We start from the raw sequence: 13,587 nt of genomic DNA, 5'->3' as shown, positions 1-13,587 counted from the left end.
GGGGAGGCAGCGCCGGGAGCGCAGGTACCGGGGGGTACCGGGGGTAGGGAGGGGGCACGGGGGGGGATGGAGGCATTTTGGGGACCCCCCCCACTCGGTGCCTGCCACTGTGGTTGCTGTGGGGTGGGGGGTGCGTGGTGCTGGGGGTATTGGAGTCCCCCCCCAGTGGTTTAGGGGGTGCTGGGGGGGTCACCGGGACCCCCCCATGGCTCTGGGGGGTGCTGGGGGGGGTGACCCCCCGGTTTGGGGGTCCCGTGTGGGGTCCCGTGTGGGCTTGGGGCTCCGCAGTGCTCAGCGTGCCCCTGTACTCGTTTGGGGTGCTGGGGGTGTGTGGGTCCCCGGGTGCTTTGTGCCCCCCCCAAAATTTGGGTTCCCCCCCCGTGACCCCATACTGGGAGTCCCCAGTCCAAAAGGGATGCTAAGGGATTCCACCCCAAAAATGGGCTCTCTTAGGAACAGGAGGGGTGAAATGGGGGGAGCAGGGGGGCTACCTTAGGGTGGGGGGGTCCCTGACCCTCCCGACCCCCCTGTGGGGGTGACTCCTGGTTTGGGGATGGGGATGGGGGGTCAGGGTTCACGTCCTGACCCCCCCCCCCATTGCTGGGTTTGGGGTTTGAGGGTTTGGCCGGAACCAGGGGGTGCCGGGGAGGCTGTGTTGGGGCCCCCATGTGTGCCCCGTGCTGCCCTGAAGCCCCTTCCCCAGCTCCATGTCCCCCCCCCCATGTCCCCCAGCTCCCCGGGGTGGGACCTCGCCTGTCCCCCTGCCCCAGCCACGTGCGCCCCTTTCCGGGCGCCTCTCTGGTGTTTTGGGGTTTCCATCCCATTTTGAGTTAATGAATCAGGTGAGCACCTCATTAACGACCAGCTTTAAGCAGCATCCTTAATTGGATTCCCCCACTGGTGCTTTTGGGGGGCTGGGGGAGCTGTCAGGCTCCAGGCAGAGCCCCCCCCCCGGCACCCACCGCGCTCGCTGTAATTCCCCCATGGGTTTGGGCTGCCCGTGAGCGATCCCACAGCAGCCGGGACCTCTCAGCCACCAGCTCCCAGCACGAGGAGAATTGGGGGTACTGGGAATCTACTGGGGACCTTCCCGCATCCCCCACCCGAGGAATGGGTGCTCCTTTCCCCGGACCCAGCCGGGCACCCAAGGGTGCTGCGGGGGGGCTGCCGTAGGGTGTCAGAGGCGCCGTTCCCCGGTTTGCTGAGCCTTCCTCTTCCTCCTCCTCCTCTGGCTGACCAAGGCTGGAGCCTTCAGCGCTGAAAGTTTCTTTGGAAACGGCTTTTCTCAAGAAGCCGGCCCCGGCGTTCTGCGGCGCTCTCCTCCCACGCGAGCTGGGCACTGACTCATCTTCCTCCCGGGGCTCGGCGAAGGGAGCGCCGGCAGCGGGGCCGCGTGCGTCCCCTCCCGAAGGGGGGACATCTCCCCACGGACCCCCTCGGTGCTTCCTCCGTGCCGGCCACGCTGCCCCCGTGGTGCCTCCGTGCGCTCAGCCCGCTGGGGGAGGACGTTGGGGCTGTAATTACTCATTTAGCTAAAACCTCTTCTTCCTCCTCTGAAGTCTTCCTCCTCCGAAGCAGCCGCTTTGCTGGGGTGAATCGGATCGAGTTTGTAGCTTTCGGATGGGGTCTCGGGATGGTGTACCCGACTGGGTGAAAATAGTGGGGTGGGCTGAGATTTGGGGGATTTGCGTAGCCGAGGAGCTGGGAAAACCCAAAGCTGTCAGGTGCAGGGGGCGGCGCGGATGTCTGCCCGAGATCCCGTCTGCGAACGCATCAGGTGCAAGATCTCGCAGCAGCACTTCAAGTAACAAAGGCACAAAAAAGGTTTTTCATGAGTCAAGAATTCGCCTCGGGTGAGTTAGCTTTTCACTAGGTGTTTTCTTCCCCAATCCCGGTGTACTTAATCCGAAATAATCCAAGCTCTTTTTTCTCTTAATGACTAACTTCGGAGGAGCGGCTCTCCTTCCCGAGTGCACCTCTAGCCAGAGAGAATAATTTTTAACCTGCTGTCGCTGAGCCGGAGCACAGTCAGTCTGGCCCAAACTTCCTGTGGCTTTGCAGAGGGGAAATACAGAAATGTCAAGTCACTGGGAGATAAATAATCCTCCTCGAGTGGCTGGAGGTGGGTCTGTGTCTGCCATGCAGCGTCTGAGCATGGGGTTCCACGAGTGTTTGTGGTCATAGACACTTTATATGTTTTTTTTTTTTTTTTGATATATATTTTTATATATAAATAAAAACAAGGTGAGGACAGGGACTGGGTTCTGCTGAAAGGGGCTTTCCCAGGACTGCGTGGCGTTTTGGGGCTCAAATCCCACTTCTGTGGAAGCTGGTGCTGAGCACGGGGTGTCGTGATTTGGAACCACGTTGCAGTTGCCTGTTTTTGCGTGCCGCCCATCAGTATCTGAGCGTGACGCGGCAGTAGATGCAAACAGCCTCTAAATATTGACGTGGGGGCTGCCCACGTGCCGGGCAGGGTCCGTGCCCGTCCCCACGGGGCCGTCTGCGTCACGTTTCCTCCTTGCGGCCGGAGGTGCTGGGAACCCGCAATTTGGGCAAGCGCCTGCCCCAGCCTCTGTGGGCTGGCGAGTTTCTAACCACGGTTACGGGGGGCAGGTTGCCCCTTCGGGCAGCCTCCTGGCCACGTCCCTGGGGTAGGAAGTGGCAGCAGAGCATTTCGGAGCTGGGGATGGTGTAACTGATGCGAAACGGCTCGCACTCATCATCCGGGCTGAAAGATCTGGGGCAAAGCAGCTGCCGCATCTCCGGGCTGCTGGGGAAAGCTGGTTGTGAGAGGTGGCTCCTCATCTTGCAGCCCACGGAGGGCAGGACCTGGCTTTTCCTGGTGGTTTTCTCACATGAGCCTGCTCTCGAGTGGGTCTCGAGAGGTGGCAGCTTCTCCACGAGTTTCCCAGTCGCCCTTCGTGTTGCTTTTCCAGCCGTGATCTCCCTGGCGTGGCAGCAAACGTGGTGCTCATCCTGACCTGTGGGCACCCGCTGCTATCCAGCAACACCCCTTGGGGGGCATGGGAGGCAGTGGCATCAATTCTTTGCAAGGGTAGAAGTTAAAAGATAACCCCCAAATGAGAGAAAAGCAAGAATTGTGTCTTCAAATAGAGGCACTGAGACCTCTGAGGGAGACCTGTGACTTGTAGCTGGATGTTAATGCTGCCGTCGTGGAAGGCATCCCTCTGATCGGGGCTGTTGGTGTTAAGTTTTGTCTCAGGTTGTACATGCTGGGGCAGAGGGGGACACCGAAGAACCAGGTGGAAATGAAAAGTAGTGTGTTTTTAATGTGAGAAACCACAGGTCTTGGTTAAAGGCAACCAAATAAGACACCCGAACGCTAGACAGACGTTGCAGCAGGTTAACAAGTCTGAGCGCAGAGTTGTGAATGCATGAAAGCCCTGAGCAGGCACCGTGGAAGAACTTAGTGCTGTCCTGCATCATTTTCCCCTCTTCCTGCTCAGCTCTCAAGAGTGTGTTCTCTCCAGATATTGCTTATGAGAAGGGTGAAATGCCCTTGGTGAGTGCAAATGGAGCCTGGGGACTTGGGAACCCCGCTTTAACAACCCCCCTTTCTCCAGATTTGGGAGATTAGCGGGCTCTCAATGCTGTAATCCCTTCCCTAGGGAAGGGAAGCCCAAACTGCAGGTGATAACACGGCAGCAGGACGGTGCCATGGGAAGTGAAGCCCACCGGGGAGCTTGAGGAGCGCCGGGACAGGCGTGGAGCTGCCCGCAGAGCATCTGGCACCGGCACAGCCCGCGGGGCCGGGAGGGGGAAGGACGGTTAAACCAGGGCGTGAGGAATATAAATGACAAGGAGAGCAAAAGTCCAGGGAGATAAGGAAGGTCAACGACTCTGCAGGCTTTAAAACAGGGCTTCTCAGCAGTGACCTGAAGAAGCAGATGCTTTGTGGTGGGGGAACGGGTCTTCTGGAGCAGTCAGGAGACCTCGTCGTGACTTCTGAAGGACCGAGGCAGCTTGGTAACCTCTGGTGCTGCCCCTGCATGCGTCTGCCTTCCCTTCAGGTGCTTGCTGAATCAGCCACAATTCACAGGCAGTTTCCTTATCTGTGGCTTTTAGTGGTGGTTAAACCACCTCGCGCATGCAAGTGACTTTTGGCTACTAATAATTGGAAATGGGGTGTAAAAGCAATTAAAAACAATACCTGGAACGTTTATCTGTATATCTCAAAGCCCTTCCTTCGTTGCCAGGAATTTGTGCTGCCTGCCCTGGTTGCTGGGACCTGCTGCCCTGACTTCTGACCTGCGATCCCAAACCGCCTGGCTCTGCTGTGTGCCTCCTGTCCTAACCCAAAGCCCCACTTGTGGCTTGGTTCCAGCCCCCGGAGGTTTTTGGTGAGCCTGCGTGTTGAACAAGGTGAGTTTGGTTGATAGAGGTGCTCTTAACCAGGCTGCCTTTGTATTCCTGACAAACCCACGGCTTTTTGTAGGGGTCTGCCCAGCAGGAGCCTGCTCTCCCCTTTGCTTTGGGCTATCCCATCCCGTCGGTGCAGGCTGGGCGTCCAGCTCCTGTGGGTGCACTTTGGTTTCCCAATCTAGGGCTGCAATTCAAACAGCAGCTTTATCACTTCTCCCACCTCCTCCTGCCCTCTCGAGGCAATCGGTGGTGCCGAGGGGCACCCATTCCCTCACCCACTGGGTGGGCTCGTGCCCCGTGCCCCCCATCACTGCCAGGCGAGGGACGGGACCCTGGGGACTGCAATCACGTCCAGGCCCAGGAGGGTTTCTCCTCCCCTCCCCGCATGGGTAGCGCTGACACAGACGGTTCCTCATAAACATTTATCGCCTCGTCAATATGCCTGTTTAACAGCAAGCAGATAAGATACGAGCACCGGCTATATTTAGACTTGCTTAGCCCTGCGGAACGTGTGGTGCCCTCGCTCAGGCCTGCGGGCGTTAGCGGGCTCCTTGGCCTCAGGGTGGGCCAAGCGCCGGCAGCACTTGCTCCTGAGCCCTGGAAAACACCTCTTGGGACACGGTGGCCTTCCCTCTGTCCCCATTGTCCCCTAATCCCTGTGTGCTTGTAGGGAAAAAGCTTGGCTTGGTCCCGTTTCCCCAACTTTAAGGGATTCTTAGTACATGAGCAGCCATCCATTCTGTGCTTATCTTCTCCCTAAAACGGGAATATTCGGGCCTTGCAGTTCCCCCAACAAAAATGTTGACTTTCACTCTGTTTTGAGGATGACGAGAGAAAAACAGGAAGGATTCAGTAATGTAAGCAAGCTCATGTGCAGAGGAAGGTTGATGTGACTCCAGCTGTATTTTCTAGGTGGTGCATAGGGACGTGGTTTAGTGGGTGACCCCGGTGGCAGGGGGATGCTTGGAGCAGATGACCTCAGAGGCCTTTTCCAACCTTAATGATTCCATGTTTTTTTTCTGTTTTTGTTTTTTTTGTGTGTGTGTTTTTTTTTATTTTATTTTTTTTCTGAAATCACTTTGATTTGATAGCTTGAGTTACCCTGAAGGGGGAGATGGTGCTGACCAGTTCCCGATGCTGAGCTTAAATCTCTTCTTTGGGGGCTCTTTCATACAGAGGGGAACTTCTCAGCCCGGCGGTCCTGTGCCCTGCTTTCCTCTAGCCTTTTGCCCCAGGGTCTGGGTGCAGGAAGCTCCCATACGTGTCTGTGTAAAAGCAGCCTGATAACTGGAGTTTCAAGTTGTGCTCTGGCTGGCACGCTTGAAGGAGAGGCAATTGTTTTCCGAGCATTTCGGCTTCGTGCTCAGACACTCGAGTAATCCTGTGGTCTGCTCGGTGCTGGACAGAGGAGAAACCTGTTTTTCTGTGCCGGGCTGCTGCCCTGCTCCTGGTGGTGCCTCCCACGCTGTCCTTGTTGACACTGACTTCAAATTACTGTTAGAGGGTGCAAAAGCTGGCGTGGTTGGGCTGTCTGCTCTTCAAATATAAATTATTGCTCACTATAGCAGGGTAGGAGACCCTGTATTTGTACCAGAGCTGCTGGATGTGCACTGCGAGAGGCCCTTCCTTCAGTTTTTTTTAACTTTGCATGCATGACAGAATTTCAAACCAGTGAAGCGTGTTGTGACAAAACCTGTCTGTGGCCCTGGTTGGGATCTCTGCTGTGAAAACGTAGCAGGGACGATAAGGATGAGGCTGGACCTGAGGTGGTGCCAAAATCCGTGGGTAACCTGGGCCTGCTGGTGGGAGCAGCGGTGTTTAATTCCTGGCAGGTCGGAGCAGTGTTTAACCACGGTGGTTAAAAGCACAGAGACTTTGTGCAGCCCAGACCTACCTGGTCAGAGCACTCGGCTCGAGGCAAGCTGAACCGAAACCGGCTGCTGTGGGGTAACGGGATTCCTACAGCTCATCTCTGGGAAGGAGAAATCTGCGGGTAATTCTGCTTTTCTGAGTAGAGGGGAACAATTTTAACCCTGCTCACCCACTCACTTCCTTAAGTAGCAGTAAAATTGCTGGAGAAGGAACTGCCTGTCGAGGGCAGGGCATGACTCTGCCTCGACGTCACGTGCTGCAGCTGTGCTGAGCCCTGAATTTGCCCATCGGCTCGTCCAGACAGGCACGAGAAGCAGCGACCTAGGAGCCAGCTCCTTGTAGCCTTGCTCCCCGGGCACCTATTGCAGGTAAAAAAAAAAAAAAAAAAAAAAAACCATCCTGGAGGACCGAGGGCTCCACCGAGCTCATGGGTCTGCTGCCTTCTTTAGGGTCCCTGATCTGCTGTGATTTTGAAAAACTTTTTCACGAAAAAATGCAGTTAATTTTAAGGTTTCACAGTCCCTTTGTTTTATCTCTTCTCTCCTCGGTGAGATGGCCTCTTTGTTTCGTGTCTCTTGTTTTGCTTCTTGCTCTGATGTCCCCGTCCTTCCCCTTCTGGCTTGGTGCTGTTGTCTGTTTGCTTTAACCTGTGGCTGCTGCATTTCTGGTTGTCCTTTATGCAGCCGATAGAGATCTGCTGAGGAATCGCTGCTCTGCTCGTGGCTCGCAAGGAAATTAAGGTTTGTTGGGAATGCTTGGGCTCCAAAGGTGCAAGCAAGCAGGCTGGGCTTCAGCGTGGATGAAAAGTGGGATGACCCGAAGGTAGAGAATTAATGCAAGTCGTGAGTCAATGAGGAGACAGCACGACAGCGACAGCAAGCTGAGCCTCGGGAGCCTGTGTGCAAGGCAGGGCTCTCCCCTGAGGGACTGGAGCTGGAGAGTTTGGTGCCAGAGGTGCTCCCTTGCAGCTCCTGTCCTGTGGCATTTGCATGCATGCAAATGTTGCTGACTGTGGGGTGGCCTCGGAGGTGGCGTGCTCCGGTCTGTTGCTCCCACAAACTGGAAATAGCCCCCAGGGATGCACCAGCCCAGGTCGAGGGATGTGCTGATGCCAGGTCCCATCCTACCTAAAAGCTGGCAGCTGCCGTGGCTGTGCTGTAACTTCCTGCCTGATTGCACAGGTGAGGCTTTCGGTCCTGTTATGCTGTGTTTTGGAAGCTATTTTTTTTCTCTTTTCAGCAGTAAGACTCATGGTGGCACTTGCTGTCTGCCGTAATGCCAAATTCCTGGGAAATGTGCTTGGTGGTGAAGCTGGAGCTCTTTTAAATCAGCGGGGAAGCCTGCGGGGTTTACCTGCCTCTTGAAACGAGGGCTGGTCAAGGCTTGTGTTTCTATGGTGTTGGTTTAAGGTGACTAATCCATCACAAATCAGCTCCTGTCACTTGCTGCTTCTCCAAATGTGGCTTCCTCCACGTCAGTGTCTTTCCCCACCCTAATGAATGTCTGAAAGCAGCATAGGAAATAACGCAGCAGGGTAGAAAGTCTGCCATCAGAGCAGCTTGACGCATCTAGGTTGATGCAAAGGGCTTACATTTTGCTGTTTTTTCACAAGGTGTTATTTTTTTGGTCACAAGGTAGGTCTGTGAGTGTGGCTGGGTGTTCTCGGCACCTCGCGGTGAGTGCCTACCATCTGCTCCCAGCACAAATCGACCAGAGCTGCCGGCTCTCCGCTTCTGGGAGCAACTTCAGATGTTGCTCTCTATCTACTGGAATCTTAGTCAATTAGTTTATTATTTCAAAGGCCACTGGAGCAGATCGGCAGCCTCAGAAGGGCCCTATCTTTTCTGCATATGATATGATTTTGTGAATCCCAAGACCTTGAATTCTGGACTCGTTCTGCAGAGCTCCAGGTTGGCACCTTGCAAAGAGGAGCTGTTTTCCCGGAGCCCTGATATCCGAGTGCTTGCCTATTTTTAACCCCCTTGTTTTCAGCAGTGCAGGAGCCTGAGGAATGTCTGTTGTAACACCTGACCTGGTTTTGTCATGTCTGGCTGTGGCTGCAGCCACTGGCACCGAGCTCGGGTGGCTCTCCAGCCCTCCCACCCTCTCCTGGTGGTCTGGAGCAAGCTGTGAGTTGTTTCTGCTGGGGGGTGGCCAGGCACCTCCTGACACTTGCTCTGTGTCAGGGGGGAAAAGGCTCCAATTCTCCATCTCACAGCTCCAGGTCACGTCTTCAGGTCGTTACCTCTAGGCTGAGTGAGCTGCAGAATACTATTGCTGAAGCTTGTCCTCCACCTCCAGCAGAAAACAAACAAACAAACAAAAAAAAGCAACACAAAAAAAAAAAAGCATTGACTTGATCTGAGAAGAGATTTTCAATATCAAACTTCCTGGGGGGTTGTATATTCTTGGTGTGATCTGTTTTGTTGTTTTTTTCCCTTCTGGAGAAGGATAGAGCAGTTTGCATTCTTCACGAGAACCTGTTTGCATACGTTTCGAAATAGGGGAGAAGCCCTTAAGCAGTGTGGTATTTGCCACATGCAGGGACAGCTCCTTTCCGTTGGTCCTTCCTGAATTTTTGGTGTATGAGAGCGAGGATTCTTCGGCTGCTCTCACCGAGGTATTAGTGCTTGGGAAACGAAGGCACAGCCAAGGCACACAAGCAATTTGGGGCAACAGAAATGGGTGACTGAAACCCAGGGAGGCTTCAGGGGACACAAAGTGTCACGGGGAAGGATCTGTGGAAATAATTGCTCTTGTGATTTTGTTAGGACCAAGCATTCCCTTTGCCCTGTCCTTGCCGTGCCCTGCAATTAGCTGGGTGCAGATGTGCTGCTGTTACTCCGAGGCACAACGGCACGGGCAGAACAACAGCAATATCAGTGTGGAAATCATGTTGACTAAGCTGAAGGCAGAGTTTCCATTGGAAACATTGGCTTGGAGAAATAACTCCTCCAGATAAGAAGTGAAAATGTGGAAGAAGGAAATGGCTGTTGCACGCTGCTCCTGTCTGCAGTTAAAACGACGAGCCAAAAGGTTAGGAAAGGCAGACATCTGCTGCTGATAATTTGTGAATGGGCTAGGGTTACAGCACCTTAATGCCAAGCGCTACGCGGTGCAGCTGGTGGAGATTTAATTTCGGAGCCCGCCCCGCTGTTGTGAGGGCTTCGTGCTCAGCCAGCTCTGCAAACCTGCCGGATTCCCACCTGGGAGCTCGGGGGGAGCGAATGCCTGGCTCCTGCGTCCCCTGATGGTGGTAAATTTTGGTGAAGCCGTAGCGGGTGACATAAGTACCAGCTGCGGTGCTGTTTGGAGAGAGGCCGTGCCAATAAACATGTATTTGTTCACTGTGTCCATCTGAAAAGCAAACACGGCTCAGCAGCGACAGCCTGCAGCGCTCCCAGCCTCAGTGCATCCCCAGGCGCCTTCGGGAGCTCTGATCTTGACTGTTTATTCTGATTTTTTGTGAGTTGCTTCCTCTAGCTGGCTTTATTCTGTAGCCCTTGACCACCTTAGGACAGCCAAGCAGGATTTTGTGCAGCTGGGATCAGGCTGAGATGGCTTCTTCCTTGGCTTCCACAGCCTGCAGTAAATCATAGACATATGGGGGGGGGGTGCAATATAGCAGGAATGACTTTTTTTTTTGGTACTTTGTCCCTCTTTTTCCCTATGAACCAATGAATATTTGAGGCAGGGACGGTGCTGGCTGTTAAATAGCTGTTTTGCCTTAAGCAGCTTTCCCCAGAGGAGCAATCCCACTGCTGCACCTTCGCAGGGACCAGCACTCGGAGCACCTCGTGCGGGGGCCAGCTCAATGTGATTGAGGCACAGCCAGGATCAGGCCCTTCCACCGAACCCAGAGCAGCTTGCGGGCTGTTTTGGAGAGCCACGAGGGGCCAAATCCTTCCTGCAAACTGGTGCTCGTGCACCTGCCTTCCTGCTGACCTCGGGGCTGAAGGTGTCTCGTGGCACCTCCAGCCCCAAGCTCAGGAGGGATGAGGTTGGGCTCCCACACTGCTGTCACGCTGCCTGCGGCGTTTTTAGCCCTGGTTGCAGTGGGAAGGGATCCTGGCAGCAGCTTGGCCAACGTGCAGGCATGAACACGCCACGTGTGTTCGCTCTGGACTGGTTTTGACAGACCAGGATTCCCGTTTAGAGACTAAAGTGCACAGAACAGACCCCTCGGATGTGGCTGAAGGGCTGCACCGATGGTGACCATCTCCATGCCCTGCAGGTTTTGGGGTGGCAAGGGCACAAGTGCTCTGCAAAGAGCATCAGTGACCAGAACTGCCCCTGGAGCAGCGTGTAACCCTGGCTGCTGCTCCCCAGGGTGCTCAGCACCAGCAGAGGTGCTCCTGGGTGCAGGAAGGGCTGGGAAGATTTTGGTCTAAACCAGCTCGTTCTGTGCTGGAGCCAAAAAGTGCTTTTCTGTCAGTCTTACCTGAGCCCAGCTGAGGAAGCACCGTGGGTTTTGGCTGCTGAGCTGGGTGTGGAAGGGCTGGGTGCCCTGTTGGAGCAGCATGGGGCTGGTGGTGAGCGTGGAAATGCAGTGTTCTGTGTTTCCTCCCAGCAGATTGGGAGGAATAAATGGCTTTCTGGATGCTGTGTAGCTGGGTTTGGGCATAACCAAGGCACCGTGTTTTAAGCAGAGCAGGCTGGCAGCTGTGCCTGAATTTTAAATCACTTTGCTGTGAGTGCAGCACGATAGCAGCACATAAACCATTTTGGAGATAATCCAGTTTAACATCCACCAGCTGCCTTTCTCCTGAAACAAATCACAAACACATGCAACAGCTTCTGGGCCAAGGGAAACCAACACAACTTTCATTGCACGGATCTGATGATTTTTATTTATTTATTTTTTTTTTTGGTCATCTTACCACTTCTCATTCATGACTAACATCCTCCTGTGGCTCTGCGCAGGAAGCGAGGCAGCCTGCAGCTCGCCCTGCTGCCGTGGGCGCTCTCCCCTCGGTGCTGTGCTGTTTGCTAAGTTGTCCCTTGACCCTCAGGCTGCGTGGCCGGGTTTTTTTTTTTTTTTTTTTTTGCTCTCTGCAAGCCTCGGTCCTTGCAAGGCTGTGAAATAAACTCGGTGTCTGTGGGTGATGCTCATGGGGAGGGCAGGCATCCCTCCCAAAGCACCCGTGTGCCCTCCCGAAATGTGCAGAGGCTGTGTTTGGTGGCATTGCTTCTCCTTCAGAGTGCAGGGAACGTCCGTGGCCGTGCTTTATTAACGTGCACCAGTTGTGGATGTGCACCATCATGTGCTGCTGCACCTTAAATGCGGCCACTTTGGAGGGGGAGCTTTGAGGAGGGATGGAGCAAACGGGGAACATCGCTCGTGCAGTGGGGTAATGGGGTCGAGTGCTGGGGGCTGACGTCTTGGCACCGGGGCTCAAAGCCACTGCCTCATTCCTGGGGTGAGCTGCCCCAGCACGGGTGTGTTTGATCTGCCTTGCGTGCATGTTATCAGTTGGCAAACCTTCACCCTTCCCTCTCCTTTTTTTTTTTTTTTTTTTTTTCCTGGTTTTTGTATGGGTGGTGGCTGGAGCTGGTGCCAGCTGCATCTCCCCCCACGCTTGGGGCATTCTTCCTGCTAAAACCCCACGTTTCTGCTCTGGGGCTCTCAGCCCGTGGGGTTTGGTGCCAGACAAGGAAAAAGGACTCAGACAGGGCTGGGAGAGGCGTCTCCTGCCTTCCTGTTCCCCTTTAAAGCACGTGGTGGTTGTCTCCTGTCACCTCCCGTGAGGGGAAATGGGAATTGTTCACCCCATTGCTGGAAACCAGCCCCCGTTTGGCAGGGCATTGGTGGGGGCCGAGCTGGTTGCTTCACCCCCAAACCCGTGTGGGGCCCCAGTGCTGCTGGACCCTGCTTTTGGGGATGCCCCAGGCTGGGGCTGCTCAAGACTGCAAAGAGAAGAGCAATTTTGGTGGTTACCTGCTCAGACTGGAGGCACTGGGGTTGGGACTGGCTTATACTGTAGGAATATTTTGGGCCTGCACAGGACAAAGGGCCAAAATTACCCAGGACACTGAAGCTCATAAAGAGGCAGTGATGTCTATGTGGACTCGAGGTGTGTGTGAGACTTTTTTGCACGGTGTCGGTGCTGAATCATTGCTCGACGTCTTCTGTGAAATCAGAGTCTGTGAGAACAAGGCTTTGCCGAAACGTTGCTCCCATCTGAAAGCTTTTATGACTGCTCTTGCTCTAGAAATGTTTTGGGGCTCTGGATCTCGAAATGAATCACGGATACGTGATGCTAAAACGCAACAGCTCCTTCACCCCAGGGTGGTGCTCTGAGTGATTTTGGGCATCGCTTCTGGGTGAGGGTCCCCAGGACAGACCCTCCCCGTGCTGGTGGGCATCAGGAGCTGGTCAGAGGTAGGGAGGGGGCTCGGCAAGCTCCGATGCCCGGGGGGAGCCCACAGCAGCCCCCGTGTGGCTCAGTGCTCGCTGTGAGCTCTGCCACTGTGGTGGCTCCTCCAGGCGGAGACGGGGGCTCCGTGGGCGCTCCGGCGATGCCGTAACCGAGCGCTCGTCTCTGTTAATTGCCCTTATTAATTACCCTTATCGGCAGCCGATGGGCAGGTGGGGTGTGCCGCGCTTGCTCATCCCAGTTGGCAGCCGGTCCTGAGAGCTGGCTCTGTCTGCAAGCTCTTACATCAAGAGAGAGTGCGTGGCTTGGAGAGGGTCGTGGCTGGGAACAGGGGCAGAGCCTGGGCTGGGTGGGCTCAAACGAGACCTCCTCCATCCCCCCCTTGTACCTACAACCAACCGAGGTGACACCAACAGGTACTGGCTTGTGCCACGAAGCCACAATACAAGCTAAAAATGAGAAGAAAAAAAAAAGAGGACAATCCATCAGCTATTGGAGGTCCGGCCATATGAAGTTTTGTTGAAGGTGAGGTTGAGGAAGGACCCTCTGCTCACAAAAATCCCATATTAGTGATATTATTTCTGCTAATCTGGTGCTGGGGGTGTCCTCGGCTCGCGGATCCAGCGGGGTTTCTGCACTGTGGGCTCTGGCTACCTCTTTGTGGCCTCAATGACAAAGCGCCGTGCCAGCGAGGAGTCAGGTTGGAGGTATTTTTGACGCTGTGCCCGAGCGGTAATCTGGAAATCTGTTTACTTCATTCCTCCCCGTCAGGGGAATGGCGCTCCGAAATATTTTCTGCTTTTACCTGCGCATGTAAGGATTTGTTGCCTAATTGCGATGTGAGATCCCATAAAGATACTTGGCTGATGTGGTAAAAGAGCTTGTGTATGGCCAGATGTTTTTCTCCTGTCTGTCCAAGCTAGGAAAGCTGTTGAGGGCTTGCATCACGATG

General features: G+C 54.7%; 1 protein-coding gene across 1 annotated transcript in view; it reads left to right on the top strand.

Annotated features, from left to right (window-relative positions):
• Window positions 1-13,587, top strand: part of VDR (vitamin D receptor) — a 36,384-nt gene continuing 22,797 nt past the window's right edge. The window contains exons 1-2 of the mRNA XM_084303498.1: window positions 1-24; window positions 4,221-4,386. The gene's annotated coding sequence lies outside the window, so the exon portion shown is untranslated. The remainder of the gene's footprint in view (window positions 25-4,220; window positions 4,387-13,587) is intronic.

This window comes from Netta rufina, assembly GCF_964035555.1.
Source record: "Netta rufina genome assembly, chromosome: 30".
NCBI classification, from domain to species: Eukaryota; Metazoa; Chordata; class Aves; order Anseriformes; family Anatidae; genus Netta; species Netta rufina.
The sequence above is the reverse complement of the archived record's forward strand: the minus strand, read 5'-3'. Positions and strand labels throughout refer to the sequence as shown.